Source organism: Mobula birostris, chromosome 2 (genome assembly GCF_030028105.1).
Source record: "Mobula birostris isolate sMobBir1 chromosome 2, sMobBir1.hap1, whole genome shotgun sequence".
Taxonomy (NCBI): Eukaryota; Metazoa; Chordata; class Chondrichthyes; order Myliobatiformes; family Myliobatidae; genus Mobula; species Mobula birostris.
Genome location: NC_092371.1, coordinates 222,941,811 through 222,959,127, shown reverse-complemented (window position 1 = coordinate 222,959,127; position 17,317 = coordinate 222,941,811). Strand labels below are relative to the sequence as shown.

The 17,317-nt window shown below is 42.0% G+C and overlaps 1 long non-coding RNA gene across 1 annotated transcript; it reads left to right on the top strand.

Annotated features, from left to right (window-relative positions):
• The first annotated feature begins 4,419 nt into the window (after positions 1-4,419).
• LOC140194097 (uncharacterized) lies at positions 4,420-17,317 on the top strand. The gene is made up of 3 exons (XR_011885031.1): positions 4,420-4,578; positions 9,527-9,699; positions 16,797-17,317. It is a non-coding gene; the product is annotated as an uncharacterized lncRNA (long non-coding RNA).

Below are 17,317 nucleotides of genomic sequence, written 5' to 3'. Positions count from 1 at the left end.
TGATAAAGAACAGACCATGGGCACGATAAAAAAAAGTCTCAAAGTCCCGAGTCGATCAACTCCCGAGTCCCCAATAGCAGGCGTCCAAGGGAGAAACTCCCTGCCATAAACCTCCAGGCACTGACAACTGCCAATGCATTGGAAGCACCCAACCATAGCCAACACTGAGTCAGTCCGTTCGAAAACTTCGAGCCTCTGACCAGCCTCTCCGATACAGCCTCCCGAGCGCCATCCTCTGCCGAGTGCCTTCCACCTTGCCCGGCTGCCAAAACAAGCAAAGCCAAGAATTCGGCGCCTTCTCCTCCGGAGATTCTGGACCACACAGTAACAGCCACAGCGAAATGAGCATTTCAGAAGTTTCTCCAGATGTTCCTCCGTACTTTCATGTCTGTCTCCATCAAATCAGAATTGTGCACGGTCCCCTACTTGCCAAATAACAGACATCACCACCGAAGTGGCTGCGCACGCTGCATCGTGCCACCATCTTCTCCTCCTTTTTTTACTTACTTCTCTTCCCTCACACCCTTCAACACCTGGCACACTGCTAATGTCTTCCACAGTGAAGAATGAAGCAAAATACTCATTTAGTTAATCTGCCTTCTCGTTGTCCCTAGTTATTATTTCTCCAGCCTAATTTTCTAGCAGTCCTATATCCACTGTCATCTCTCTTTTAATTTGTATATTCTTGAAAAAGCTTTTTCTATCCATCTTGATATTGTTTGCTAACTTGCTTTCATCTTTCATCTCTACCTTCCTAATGATTCTTTACATTGCTCTGTGTAGGTTTTTAAAAGCTTCCCAATCCTCTACCTTCCCCCTAATTTTTGCTTTGTTGCATGGCCTATCTTTTGCTTATACATTAGCTTTGACTTCCCTTGATTGTGGCCAAGTGGTTAAGGCGTCAGTCTAGTGATCTGAAGGTCGCTAGTTTGAGCCTCGGCTGAGGCAGCATGTTGTGTCCTTGAGCAAGGCACTTAACCACACATTGCTCTGCGTCGACAACTGTGCCAAGCTGTATGGGTCCTAATGCCCTTCCCTTGGACAATATCGGTGGCGTGGAGAGGGAAGACTTGCAGCATGGGCAACTGCCAGTCTTCCATACAACCTTGCCCAGGCCGGAGGAGGAGTTCCTCCCCCTCCCCCTCCCCCTCCCCCTCCCCCTCCCCCTCCCCCTCCCCCTCCCCCTCCCCCTCCCCCTCCCCCTCCCCCTCCCCCTCCCCCTCCCCCTCCCCCTCCCCCTCCCCCTTGCCAGGCGTGTAGTATTTGGCCGTTTGAGTATTTATTTGTTTCTGGAATACATCTATATTGCACCTTCATCATTTTTCCCAGAAACTCAAGCCATTGCTGCTCTGCTGACATCCTTGCCAGCATTTCCTTCCAATTTACTTTGGACAATTCCCCTCTCATGCCACTGTAATTTCCTTTACTCCACTAAAGTACTGCTACATCAGGCTTTTCTTTCTCCTAACAAATTTCAAGTTGAACTTAATCATATTGTGATCACTGTCTCCTAAGGGGTCCTTTACCTTATGCTCCCGGATTGCCTCTGGTTCATTACATAATACTCAATCCAGTATAGCTGATCCCCTAGAACAGCGGTCCCCGACCTTTTGCGCACTGCGGACCGGTTTAATATTGACGATATTCTTGCAGACTGGCCGATGCGGAGGGTGGGGGTGGGTGTTCAAGTTCAACAGTGCGTGACAGGGAATGAGAAAAGGTGCAGCTGACTCATATCGTTTCATATCGCCAAATCATATTGCTTCCGCACAGCCCGATAGCACAGGCCCGCGGCCCAGTGGTTGGGGACCACTGCCCTAGAAGGCTCAACGACAAACTGCTCTATTCACTCTCTTAAGATATATTACCAACCTAATTTTCCCAATCGATCTGCATGTTAAAATCTCCCATGGCTTTCATAGCATTGCCCTTTTGATATGCCTTTTCTATTTCTCACTGCAATCTGTTGTCCGTATCTCAGCTACTGTTGGGAGGCCTGTATATAACTGCCATCAGAGTCCTTTTACCCTTGCTGTCTCTTAACTCAACCCACAAGGATTCCACATCTTCCGTTCCTATGTCACATCTTTCTAATGATTGAATGCCATTCTTTACCAGCAGAGCCACACCACACCATCTGGCTACCTTCCTATTCCTCTGATACAATGAGTAACTCTGGATATTCAGCTCCCGACTCCAACTATCCTTCAGCCATGATTTAGTGATGGCTACAACATCATATCCAAGAAGCTTAGGAGGACTAACGGCGACTCCTTCGTTTGCATCTTTGGAAACAACTCTATTTCTATCTTTAATATCTCTATTTTTCCCTTTCATGGTTCGTCACACTGACTATGGTTCTTTGTGGGAATGGGACCTGCTCTCAGGGTTTAAGGAATGGCTGTTGTTCAGCACGCCAAGGGCTCAGCCTAAAAGCTTTGCTCGCCTTCAGATGACTGAGATTTTGTGGCTCTGGAGACGGGGGATTGGAGGTTGCTGCCTCTGCAGGAGATCGGGTGTGTCATTGTAGATGGAAGATCTCTGGCTGTGTGCCCAAAGACCCAAGATCTTTGGGCACAGAGTTCAGAAAAAAAGCGACGCAATGGACTTTTAACATCGTAAACCAGTGAGTTGTTTGCTATGTCTCCCCTCTCCCTGTGAAATAGAGAAACCTCTTTCTCCCTTTTTAGGGAGAGAGAGCCTGTGGTATGTCAAATTACTGGGTGAACGAGTAGTCTTTGGGGTACTGCAAGTCGGTGTCTTTGCTGTTGCTTTGCTGCACTCTTGCGTGCTCTGTGACAGATGCCGAAGCTTTTTTTTTGCCGGGGGGGCGGGCGGGGGGATCGTTGCTTGCTGCTGCTTATGCACGGGAGGGAGGGGAGCTGGGGGGGATACTTTGGGGTTCTAACATTTAGCTTTCATTCATTCTTTTTGGCCACTCCTGTTTTCGTGGATGGTTGCAAAGAAAAAGCATTTCAAGATGTATATTGTATACATTACTCTGACATTAAATGTACCTTTGAAACCTCTGAAAATCTGTAAAAGTTGAACAAGACCATTCAGCTTATGCCTTATACTCTGTGCAATGAGATATAACACTGTGTATTGTATTTGCTACCCTTTTTGATTCTGCATCCCTAATGCACCGATACTCACCCTGTTGGCTGCAATTTTGTCCTGTCATCTGCCTGCCCCTTCCTGACAGTCTGACTGCATGCTGCCTTTGTTTTGTTATCATGTGTTCTATCCTGAGTTCCTTCACTCGGGTTCCCAACCCCCGTCAATTTAGTTTAATCCCTCCCAATGGCTCTAACAAACCTGCCTGCGAGAATATTGGTCCCTCTCGGATTCAGGTCCCTTTTGTACAGGTGATACCTCCCCCAGAAGAGTTTAGGAGCAGGACTGAGATGAATTAGAGGTCTGGGGCAGTAAACGAAGAGTCCAGGCAGAGACAGTATTCGCTTCAAGGTCAGCCAGCGATTACTGGGGGTCAGTTCCATAATGAAATTCAATGATCCCTGTGGTCAAGGACAATGGTTGGCAGGCTGTGGGCTATTGACCCCTCAGGTTGTAAAGTCCTGTGGTTGGAGGACTGAGTGGGCCGGAAGCACAAAGACTGATGATTCCCTAGGTTGGCAAGTCCTGGGCCAGAGCTCAGTGCGATTATGGAAGTCAAGGCCCGTAGCTGAAATTCATACAATCAGCACTGGGGTCGATTCCAGAGGTGAAGCCCCAAAGATGAAAACCAAAGTTGGTGAGTCTGGAGGTCAAAGCTTGAAGGTTGAAGCCTGAAGGTTGAAGTCCCTGGGTTGGCGTTTCCAGAAGTCGGAGGCTTGATGTCTGTGCTTCTGGGCCAGGGAATGGAGAATGCAGACCCTGAGACAGCATGGCTTGCGGTCTGTGTGTGTTTGAGTGGGAAAGGGGGTTGTCTGGCTGTTGCTTTTGCTTGTGTTGCTCTGCTGAAGACTGTGGTCCTGCTCTGTTGGTGCTAGAATGTGTGACGACACTAGCAGGTTGTCCCAGTATATTCGAGGGTAGTGTTGGTTGTTAATGTAAATGATGCTCTTCACTGTATATTTCGATATATGTGACAAATTAATCTGAATCTGAGTAAAATATAAAAATGCAATCTACCCATAAAAGAAAAAAAAACTAAAATTGACTCAGCACTCATAGCAAGAATGTCAATAAAAAACAAAAAAGATATCTTAAAAGAAAAAAAACTAAAATTTACTCAGCAACTCAGAAGAAGAATGTCAATAAAAACAAAAGATATCTTGTTGATATAATCAGTGAGGTAGAACTTGGGCAAAGGTTATAAATCTGCTTAAATCACAAGCTTACTCAAACAGAACAAAGCATGCAACAAAGTCCAAACAATGCACTTTGGATCCAGTTACACAAGACATTCAGGGATTACAACTGATACTACTAGTTCTATCATGGTGTACAGATACTCATCGATGGTGGAAGTTTTTCAAGCCCTCCCTCTGTGGTTTCTTATATTTGGAATATTCACACCAGTCACCCTGCTGTTGTTGCTGCTACTTGCCTACTTCAGACTGGAATTGAAGAAAGGTACGTGGAAGGAATGCAGAATTTTTAAACTCTTATTTAACACATAAGAAAGTAAGGGGAGAAGGACAAGATTTCAATCTCAAATTTTAGTATCAGATAGAATAATTAGCTGTTAAAATAGATATAAAATGTGAAAATAATCTTCAAAATCGAAATTCTAAGAACTGTTAACATTTGAGGTTGGAGAACTGCATAACCCCAACCGATCGAAAAACAAGTTTCTCACGGTGCCTTGGTACAATAATAATAAAACATTACCAACCAAAACAAACATTGCAATAAATAGTTTTAGTTTGGATCTAAACACAAAACAGTTTTGAATTGAGTTGAAATGACTTTATTACTTACATCCTTCATGTACATGAGGAGTAAAAATCTTTACGTTACGTCTCCATCTAAATGTGCAATGTGCCATTTACAGTAATTTATAATAAGTAGTTTGTACAAGACAGTCAATATAACATAGAAATACAGTTGTGTCAGCATGAGTTTATCAGTCTGATGGCCTGGTGGAAGAAGCTGTCCCAGAGGCTGCTGGTCCTGGCTTTTATGCTGCGGTACCGTTTCCTGGATGGTAGCAACTAAAACAGTTTGTGCTTGGGGTGACTCGAGTCCCCAATGATCCTTCGGCCCCTTTTTACACACCTGTCATTGTAAGTGTCCTGAATAGTGGGAAGCTCACATCTACTGTGAACTGTGAGCTGCGCTGGGCTGGCCGCACCACACTCTGCAGAGTCCTGCGATTGAGGGAAGTACAGTTCCCACACCAGGCAGTGATGCAGCCAGTCAGGATGCTCTTAATTGTGCCCCTATAGAAAGTTCTTAGGATTTGAGGGCCCACACCAAACTACTTCAACAGTCTGAGGTGAAAGAGGTGCTGTTGTTAACCTTCTCATTGTCCTTGGTCCTTAAGGATAATTTTCCCCTGCAAGAGGATACAGAATATATGTGTTCCTCAGAAAATACTAAAATGGTGCAGGCTGGCACTCTACTCATTTCTCTTCTTCGGCTTAGGGATCTATCAGTCTGATGATATGGTTCCATACTTTGAACGTGTTTTGTTGGCAAACATCATGGTAAACATTGGGCCTCGGTTATCCTTCCAGTCTACTTGCACTTTCCAGCATTTAGTCGTAGAGCAGCTCTGGGAGAGACTGCAGCAAGATGAATGGTCAGCTTTTCTAATCATTAAATAAAAAGAATGACTTAAAAACAAAAAAAAAACAGGGAATATGATATTGAAAAACAAATCCACAGATGCTGAAAATCCATAAGGGAAAAAACAAAATACTGGAAACACTCTGGTGTATTCTGTTCAGAATGAAAATTCTCTGTTCTACTGTGAATGCCTGCAAGAGAATAAATGTCAAGGTAGTATATGGTAACATAGAGTATATGTACTTTGATAATAAATTTTCTTTGAACTCTGAGCAATTATAGAGAGAGAAAAAAAAAACAGTTAATGGCCTGTGGACAGAAATGTGAAAATTCAGAAAAAGAGAGGATAGAGAGAGCAAATGGAATCTGAGATAGGTGAGAAATGGTATTAACACGGACTGGTATTTGGGCGAATCTCTTCCTACTGGGCATGCGCAGGACACATCTACAGAAAGAAGTGACGAGGAAACAGTATACTTGGTGCGTGTTTCTCCAGTTACAGATGAGAAAAACTTAAAAGGAAATTGCCAAACGACGGACAGCTGTTGGCTGTCGCGCAGGAGGACTTAAAACTAAAAAAACAAATATTGGAGTGTATGGAGGCAACCGACAGGACGGTATGACCCGGCTGACGACGAACATTGAAAAACTGACTAACTCTGTTGCAGAGGGATTTGCAATGATGAGGAATATGATGGCTTCCCCCCAGTAATTTTCACCGCCACATTACCAGCCTCACAGCCACTAACAATGATTGTTAAAAGTGAAATTTGGTAATGGAGCAGTAGTTAATTTAGCTACACTGTGTACAAAACATATCTTTGAATCACAGTGCAATGACTATACTACGAACACAGCATTAATACAGGTTATTATTCCCAGATCAGCATTACACATACCTTGCAAGCTGTTTTTAATTTTGCGTATTTTGTCCTTCATGTAATTTTCAGTGAGGTAACAAATTATGCTTGTAAGACATGCTTATTTTCAAAGTTAAACTTCATAAACACATGGGTGGTAGGCAAAAAAAAACACAGGTTAGCTGTTCCAGCTTTCCCTTCCAATGGTGTTCAAGCCCAGGCAATGAGTAGCATCAGCTCTCATCTTTTTTGTGCGAGGTTAGAAGAGTATCTGGGCAATTCAGCCATTCACCAATGTCAGTAAACAGATTCTCAAACCCTTGAAAGATGTAAATTCAACAAGTAAGTGAAGAGCTAGAAGATAAGACATGAGAGAATAGGACCAATCAAGTGTGACAGTGGAAAAGTGTGTATGGAACCGGAGGAGATAGCAGAGGTACTTAATGAATACCTTGCTTCAGTATTCACTACGGAAAAGGATCTTGGTGATTGTAGAGATGACTGACAGCGGACTAAAAAGCTTGAGCATGTAGATATTAAGAAAGAGGATGTGCTGGAGCTTTTGGAAAGCATCAAGTTGGATAAATCACTGGGACTGGATGAAATGTACCCCAGGCTACTGTGGGAGGCGAGGGAGGAGACTCTGGTATTGATCTTTGCATCATCAATGAGGACAGGAGAGGTTCTGGAGGATTGAGGGTTGCAGATGTTTTTCCCTTATTCAAGAAAGGGAGTAGAGATAGCCCAGGAAATTATAGACCAGTGAGTCTTACTTCAGTGGTGGGTAAGCTGATGGAGAAGATCCTGAGAGGCAGGATTTATGAACATTTGGAGAGGCATAATATGATTAGGAGTAGTCAGCATAGCTTTGTCAAAAGCAGGTCATGCCTCACAAGCCTGATTGAATTTTTTGAGGATGTGACTAAACACATTGATGAAGGTAGAGCAGTAGATGTAGTGTATGTGGATTTCAGCAAGGCATTTGATAAGGTACCCCATGCAAGACTTATTGAGAAAGTAAGGAGGCATGGGCTCCAAGGGGACATTAACTGGCTTGCCCACATAAGGCAAAGAGTGGTTGTAGAGGGGTCATGTTCTGCATAGAGGTCAAACTGCTGCAAAGTGCTGCCTTCTTAATCTTGAATGTGAACCTAAATGAAAAGGGAGCTGTCTTCTCCTGCTCCTGCTCAGTGATTGGTCAGAGTCCAACTCCATTTACCTGGATCTTTCAGGATACAAGAGGGAATATGTTCCGATGAAAATAATTTGCAGGTTAACCCACCATTTGTGGTTTACTAAAAGGTAATGATAGTGTCGAACTTAAAAAAAAAGTAAGGCAGATTCAAAAAATGAGCAAAATATAACAAATAAAAAAACAGATGGAACAAAAATCAATCCAGAAAAAATAACTAGCTAGAAATGCAAAATCAGCAAGTGCTTCTTCAGAACATGGGGAAAAAATAATGAAATGAGTGTTGCTGTTAAAAAAAAGTGTGGGGAATTAATAACTGGAAAAAGTTAAATGAATTAAAGAGGTACTTTTGTATCAGCCTTTGCCATAGAGAGGATAGAATTAATATCCCACAAATGGATGTAAATCAGAAAATGAACAGTAGAAAGCAACTTAGGAAAATCACAGTCACCAAGTGGTACTGGGCAAACTGTTGGTAAACTACAGATACGTTCCAGGATTCTGATGGATTTCATCCCAGAATCTTAAAACTTGCAAGAGATGCAGTCTTCCAAAATATCAAAGGATAAAGGAAATGGTGCATGCTGCAGAGGCATTTGATTTTAAATTTATAGACACAGGATATCACCATTTGGCCCAAAGAGAAGTTTGTACCTCAGTTATGTAAAGCATTGGAGTCATCTACTTCTTTTTGTGTTCAAGGAACAATGTAAATGTACTGGAATCTGTTCTGAAAAGGTTTATTGGATTACTACCTGGAATAAGTGTTGTTTTATTAAGAAAGGTTAGAGAGTTTAATTTTTAGAGAGTCTAATTTTTAATATTTAATATTTGTAATCCAGGGAGTGGGAAGCGCAGAATCGAATATCGCTGTGATGATTGTACCTTCTAGTATCAATTGTTTTGGCGACAATAAAGTATAAAGTACAAAGAGACAAAGCTACATAGGGTATAATTCAGACACAAAGGGGACTAGGCATACAAGGGTATGTTGATTGGGTGGGAGTATGTGGAAAAGATTTAGAACCTGGGGACACCCATTTAATATGTAGGTGTAGTCATTTGTTTTAAGGGTCTTTGGAATTTCTTCCAAAGGAAGTGAACGCAGGATTCAAAGTTCAAAGTACTTTTATTATCAAAGAATGTATGAATTAAACACCTTGAGCTACGTTTGCTCACAGCCAGTCACAAAGCAAGAAACCCGAAGAACCCAATTTAAAAAAAAAATGAGAAAGGGGGAAAAAGAAACACACACACAAGGCATGCAAACAATGGGAACAAACAACACCATGGGTCCTTAGATTCGCTCCCTGGAGCAGCTGGAGTGGGCCCAAGCCTCAATCTCAGGTCATCATATTCACAGGGTAAAAACACTGCAAACCTCGCAGAGACAACAGTTGCCGGAGAAAGGAATGAACATTGTGGGAGAGCGAGTGAAAACAGCCTGACGCTTGGCTCCGAACTACCAGTGAGCTGTTGCACACACTCAGTAGCGTCACCTGAACCCAGAGTATTCTTGAATATTTTTAAGGTATAGGCTGATAGGTGTCTTCTTAAGCAAGGCAGTTCCAGGTTATTGAGTAGACAGGGAATGTGAAATTGAGGTTACAGTCAGATTGGCCATGGTTTCATTAAACTTGTAGTGCAGGTTCAATGGAAACACGTCCTGCTCCTCCTAATTTGTATGTTTGTATTAGAATAAAACATTTCACTTTTTGAAATAATTGTCTCTCAACAGTGAATAATGAAATAGCAATGAATGAAAATCCTAAGAACTTTATCAAAGAACGCTACTTCAATGAGTCTTCACCTGAATGTAGAGCACGGAATACAAGGCCTAGCAATGAAAGTTATGTGAAGAACAACTTCCGAAAGTGAACTGTTATTAATGCATCTGAACCATCTCTTGAGGTAACCAACAAAAATTATTGATTACTTTATCAAGAATGACTTTGACAGATAATCAAGGGGATAACTTGACTTCAGAAGGTCACACAAACAATATTCAAAATGGTTTATATTAACCAGAGCAGCATTTCAAAGTCACCTTATTTCTCATGTCCTGCTAATTATTTTTCACAAGTTACATCTGATTAACCGAAACTATTATATTTTACAAAAATAGACAGCAAATTTGAGGTGTTTTCCATTGTCCTCATTATCACCTCTTTGTTATCTTTCTCCTTTTGCCTTGTTTTCCTTTCTGGTGGAGAGTGAGTTCTTTGTACATCTGTTTACACTGGGGTCTATCAGTGGAGAGTTGGTGCTTGGATACTATCCATTCCTAAGGTGGGTTGATGGGAGAGAAGGTGGCCGGCCTTCTGGTGACAGTGATCGCTGGTGCTATAGGGGCGAGACTACCAAGTTTTACGCCCAATTAAGGACCGGTGCTGTGTTTCCAAGCCTGGATGGCACCAAACTTGGAGGGGGAGCCTGCTGGTGGGGGTGTTCACATTCACCTGATGCCCTGGTGGTGGGTTTGGGAGGGACTGGCGGAGCAGCTCGGGCAAGTAACTGCAGTGCATTACATAGACTGTGTGCCAGCACTGGAGGGAGGGAGTGCTAGATGAATGCTCTTCAAGTGACCGGTGTTGTCTTGGGCCATGTTATGTTGCAGTTTTGTGTTGGGCAAATGGCCAAGTGGTTAAGGCGTTCGTCTGGTGATATGAAGGTCGCTAGTTCGAGCCTCAGCTGTGGCAGCGTGTTTGTGCCCTTGAGCAAGGCACTTAACTACACATTGTTCTAGTGTCTGTGCGAGTAGTGGCGCCCCACACAGACTTCAAATCTGCGCCTTGGTAAGGCATGAAAATGCCCGACGCAGGCCTCTCATGGTCTTAGTCGACGTTCCCTTCTTCCCCTTTATAAGATGTTGGTGATACTGTACTGAGTATGAAGGTATGTTATGTTGAAGTTATGTAAGACTTTGGTGAGACCAAATTTGGATTACTGTGTGCAGTTCTGGTCACCTAACAACAGGAAAGAGTACAGAGAAAATTTACAAGGATGTTGCCAGGACTTGAGAACCTAGCTTATAGGGAAAGGCTGAATAGATTTGGACTTTATTCCTGCAGTTTAGGAGAATGAGAGATTTGATAGAGGGACACAGAATTGTGAAGTGTATAGTTAGTGTTAATGCAAGCAGGCTTCTCCACTGAGATTAGGTGAGACCAGAACTATGGGACGAGGCAGAGTAACAATTTGGCATGAACTAGATGGGCCTAAGAGCCTGCTTCTGTGCTGTGGTGACTCTGTAACTAGACGTCACAGGTTAAGGGTGAAAGGTGAAGTACTTAAGGGGAGCTTCTTCACTCAGAGGATGGTGAAAGTGTGGTACGAGCTGCCAGTGGAAGTGGTAGATGTGGGTTTGATGCACTATTTAAGTGAAATTTGGATGGGAGAGGTATGGAGGGCGATAGTCCAGGCGCAGGTCGATGGGACTCAGTTGAATAACAGTTCAGCCTGGACTAGAAGGGTCAAAGGGCCCATTTCTGTGCTGTTGTGCTCTGTGACTCAGAGCTATTTTTCCTCAGTTGACTGAACGTTTAAACTTCTCATACTTAAACATTCAGGAGAACTTATGAAAAATAAAGTTTATTAAATTAATGGTTGTTTAATTGAAAATTTACATATCACCTTTCGGTCCTCAAAGCTCTGAAGGAGTGGAAAAATGTTATTTTTTAGACACTCTGAAGTTAATGTCAAATATAATGCAGTCTGTCTCAGCACAGTCTACGTCATAGATCCCTGCATTCACTGCCTCCACAGATCACAAGGACTTAATTTTCCAACTAACAGAAAGTTATCCACACTTGAAAATTGTGCTTCAGTAAACACATTTTGTTGATCTGTCTCCAACACCTTCTATTCATTCGAACTGCGATGACAAAGCTCTGCATACTGGTAGAATACCTTCATTGGAGGAACCATGCAACAGAATACTTTCAGGTGCAAGAGAATGTGAATATCCACAGTAATCCAAAACTGTAACAGTTAAAATCACATTGTCAAAAACTTTCTAAGCAATTAAGAATCAAACTAAAAAAACACAAGATTAATATTTAGCTATAACAAGAAACTCAGAAAAATGTAATTTACTTAATAATCAATGAAATTTCTCACCACTGTAAAGAATGTCATTCCTGCACCAGTTCTGACTTTCCCTTATAAATTGCTTTTGTTCCTTACTTGAAAAACTTTAAGAACTTCAAAATCTTTCACATTTGTATTATTATTCCGCAATTCTTTGGACTATTGATGCACTGGTTCATTTAGTTGCCGCACTTTATTTAATGAAAGAACTTAGTGCAACCCAGGAATTTTAATATTCTTTAGAACACAGAATTCACATGGGATTACGAATCAAAAGATTCTGTTTTGCAACACTTGATAAGGCAAAATCAGAATGTAATTCATTGCTGGTGGCTTTCTTTTCAAAAAATATTGCAATTACTTCATTGTAGTGTTCTCTCCAAGATTGTCATTCGGTTTTCGATTCTGGTGCCAGCCATTTTAGTAGACTATCTTTTTATCATTTTGGTCTTGTACTAAATACCCTTGCAGCTAAAATAAATGCAAGTGTAACAGAGTGAACCGAATAGTTTAATGATTGTGGGGCACTTAAAAGGAGTAATAGAAGAAAAAGCAACAGAAAAATTTAGGGCAGTGGAAACAGAATCATTCCCTGGACCTAATAACACCACCCCCCACCCCCCAAAACACACACACACGTACCACAAAGAGGTGACTCCAGGGTGAATGGATGCAAATTTCAGTCTATTCCAGAACAATCCCAATTTTGGAAGCTAGCAATGTAACGCGTTAAGAGATGGAGAGCAAAAGGAGAATGCATATATGTCAGCCTAACAGTTGTTCACGATATGTTAAAAAGTACTCTTAGAAAATCACAATAGTGCTGACAGTAGAATATTAGAAAGTTTTTGACAAGAACGGGCCATTCAGCCCAACAAACCTTGCCAAACTCCTATTCACAATGCGTTGAAATAACTATTGAGTTTAGATTTGAAAGTCTGCAAGGTACTACTCTCAACTATACAATGAGGTAGTTGTTCCCTGTGTCCACAACTCACTGTGTAAAGGAATGCTTCCTGATGCTAGTCTGAAATCTCCCTTTAACCAGTCTCCACCTATGGGCCTGTGTCTTTGAAAATGGATTAATTTTGAAGTAGCAGCTGGCATCCACCTTAATTATACCCTTAATGATTTGAACACCTCTATCATGTCTCCTCTCATTCTATATCTACTTAGGGTAAAAAGCTTTAATTCTTTCAATCTTTCTTCATAGCTCATACCTGCAGACCTGGAATGAGTCTAGTCACCCATCGCTGAACTTTCTCCAGTGCCTTCACATCCCTCACACAATATGGAGACCAAAATTATACATAGTATACGAGGTGTGGCTTCACAAGTGCATTATACAGCTTAAGGAGAAAGTCTCGAAACTTGAACTCCACTGAGGGCATTATATAGCCCAACATTCTATTAGCCTTCCAAACCACATCTGTGCATCGTCTAGATGTTGATAATGACGAGTCTTCCAGAATGCCCAAATTCTTCTCATACAGTGCACTTTTTTGACTCAAGGCCCCCACTGTATATTTCTATCCAATATTTCTACTTCCTATATGTAATCATTTACATTTACTTACATTAAATTTTACCTGCAATGTATCTGCCCACATCTGGATTTTGTTTAGACCTAACTGTAATGATCCTGCTGCCTGAATGTTATCAGCCCTGCCCCCTAATTTTGTGTCATCTGTAAACCTTACTGGCTTGTTTGTTGTGCTTATCCAAATCATTAATGTAAATTAAAAACAGCAGCAGCTCCAAAACTGATCCTCTGTGGAATGTCTCTTTTAATATCTTCTGGGTGTGAAAATGATCCTCTCATCACAACGCATTGTTTTTTGTTTTTGAGCCAATTCTGCACCCATTCGCATACCTTATCCTGAATACCTACCTCCTGTAATTTCTTTGTTAACCTCTCGTGGGATATCTTGACAAAAGCCTTCTAGAAGTCCAAGTAAATTATATCAACTGCTCTATTATTATCATAAATTTTACCTGCCTCTTCATAGAACTCCAGCATATTATTAAAACATGATCTACCCTTTCTGAACTTATGCTGGCTTTCTGTTAACATGCCTGTTCTTATTAGCTGCTTTTCCATCTCACTCTTTATTGTTTCCATTATCTTGCCTGCGATACACGTTAAGGTTACTGATCTAGTTACCAAGGTTAATGCAGTCACCCTTCTTGTATAATGGGACAACGTTAACTCATTTCCAGTCCTTAGGGATTTTATCAGTCTTCAATGACTTATGAAAAAAAATTTGTTAGGGGTTTGTATATATAATCACAAACCTCTTTAAGTACCCTTGGATATATGTTGTCTAGTCCTAGAGATTTATTAACTTTTAGCTTTTTCAGCTAAAGCAAGATCTCATTTTCTATTACCTTTAAAGTCACTTAAAAACAACCTTATTTTTCTCTGCACTTACTGGCATATTGCTAACATATGACGAAGAGAAAATGGAGAATGCATATATCTGTCAGCCTAACAATTATTCACAATATGTTAAAAAAGTACACTTAGAAAATCACACTAGTGCTGACATGCCCTTTTGAATGTAAGAACAAGTTTGGTAAATTTGATCCTTTGAAGATGCAACTTGTAACATAAATGAGAAGAAACCAGTGAATGGAGAACTTTGAAATTAAGTCATTTATTAAAGTTCAACACATGATTGTTTCATGAAGGTTTACACAATGCAATGAATATTTTAGTGTAGACAATAATTTGGGAAAAGTAGTACTTTCGGAAGTATTTAGGCTGGCAACTCTTCCCAGCGGGTTTCTCCACAAATCACTACTAGGCCTTCAATCATTCACAACTTATATTTAATGAAAAGAAAGTGGACCGTGTAATACTATGCTTTTTTTAAAAAAAAATCATATAATACTGAGCTTGGTGTGAGGCCAATACACAAACTTTGCGAAATAGATTTGAGATACAAAATCTTACTGAATGGCAGACCAAGCTTGAGCCAGTCCAAGTATGGCTTATATTGCCTCTACTTCTGAGGTTTTTAATATCACTGAAGTTACAGCAGACCGTTCTCAAGCATTGCTTTAACTTTAACTCACCAGGATCAAGCAAGGCATATGCCTGTAGTGGATATGCAGTGGAAAGACTCTGACAAACTTAAAAATGTGAGCAGGTCACATCAGCTCTGGGTGAGGCAGGAATAAGAAAGGGAGTCATGTTAAAGTGGGCAAAAACAAATGAAGAGGAATGTATATGGAACAAAGTATACCATAAGATTGATAAAGCTGAAATCCAAGAACATGCAGTGAGAATGTTGTCTGGGAATGTATAACGAGAGGAAGTATGGGGGAAAATTAACACAAAATGAATGCACTGAATATATGTTTGTGTCGGAAGACCCCTGAGGTGGAGGGCTCCATCTTACAGACCCTTCCAGGTTGAGCTTGTACTAGTGTAGCAGACTCTGCTCTGACTGTGCGCGCTGTTTGGGAGAGTGTGAGTGTAAGAAAGAGGTTTGGCTGGTTGGCCTGTAACATTCATTTGTTCTATTTCAAATTTTGGATGCGGCTGCTTACATAACTTGTGCTTGGTTGCCTTACAGGGGCCGCAAGGGAATTTTATTCCGGCCTAGCCCTTGTTTAGGGTGTAACAACAGGAATTCTGCAGATGCTGGAAATTCAAGCAACACACATCAAAGTTGCTGGTAAACGCAGCAGGCCAGGCAGCATCTATTGGAAGAGTTTCAGTCGACGTTTCGGGCCCAGACCCTTCGTCAGGACTACTAGGGGAAGTGTCCCACCTCCCCCTAGTACCCCATCCGTTATTTATTTTTATACATACATTCTTTCTCTCACTCTCCTTTTTCTCCCTCTGTTCCTCTGACTATACCCCTTGCCCATCCTCTGTTTCTCCCCCCCCCCCCCACCCCCCGTCTTTCTCCTCGGATCTCCTGTCCCATGATCCTCTCATATCTCCTTTGCCAATCACCTGTCCAACTCTTGGCTCCATCCCTCCCCCTCCTGTCTTCTCCTATCATTTTGGATCTCCCCCTTCCCCTCTCACTTTCAAATCTCTTACTATCTCTTCCTTCAGTTAGTCCTGACGAAGTGTCTCGGCCTGAAACGTTGACTGAAACTCTTCCAATAGATGCTGCCTGGCCTGCTGCGTTTACCAGCAACTTTGATGTGTGTTGCTTGTTTAGGGTGGCCAGTTTTCTCACCTTTGCATAAGCAGTTCACTAGCGTTAGCAGTAAAAGAGGCACTTAGCGTGTTTTTCCAAAAAAGCGAACTGATAATTAGAATAGGGGCAAAGTTGTTGTAGGCCAAACACGGCAGGATTAAAAGTCACTTCACAGTATAGTTGACCGGCAGAGAGAGCAGAGTTTACTGACTTGGGCTCAAGAGGCTTCAGTGAGGAGGCACAGTTGAAGAGCGGGTATAGCTTTTGCAGTGGTTGAATAAAAAGACACCAAACTACAGCTAATTAAATAAAGGAAGGAAGATGCAGGATCAGGTGATGTGCTGCAGCTGTATGATGTGGGAGCTGGTGGATTCCATTGTGGTTCCTGGTTGCTCAAGGAACTCAGGCTCAAAGTTGATGACCTGGAATCTGAGCTTCAAACACTGTGGCACATCAGGGAGTGGGAGAGTTACTTGGATACTCTTGTTTCAGGAGGTAGGCACACCTATTAGATTAGCTGCCTCAGATTTGGTCTGTGGTCATGGACAAGAGGGTGTGACAGTGAATGAGGCAGGTATTGGGATTCAAGAGACAGTGCTGGAGGAGCCTCAACCCTTCTGCTTGTTCAATTGGTTTGAGATTCTTGCTCCCTGTGTGAGTGAGAGTGGGGGCTGTAGGAAGGATGAGCAAAGCGGGAGATGGTGGCGCGATGCAGCGCGCGCAGCTCTCTGGTGAAATGATATTGTTTCTGTTAAATAGGGGCTATGGACAATTCTGATTTGATGGAGACAGACGTGAAAGCACAGAGGAACATCTGGAGAAATTTCTGAAACGCCGGTTTGCTGCCGCAGTTACTGGGCGATTGAGAATCTCCGGAGGGAAGGCCCCAAAATCCCCGGCTTTGCCTGCTGCTGGCGACCAAGGCTGCAGTCGAATCGTTCGGATAGAGATGGTGCTCTGAGTTGTCGGAAAACTTCGAGTACAGAGTCAGACTGTGGTCGGGCATGGTAGGGAGAGTTTCCTTCCTTCTCCCGTCTGTGTGAGATGTGGGACATTCGAGAGACTTTGAACTTTTTTTTTTACTGTGCCATGGCCTGTTCTTCATCAAGTTATGGTATTGTTGCACTGTTGTAACTGTATGTTATGATTATGTGATTTTTGTTAGTTTTTCAGCCTTTCCTGTGTTTTTGTGATATCACACCGGAGGAATATTGTATCATTTCTTAATGCATGCATTACTAAATGACAATTAAAGAGGACTGCGTGTCCTCATAATCTAA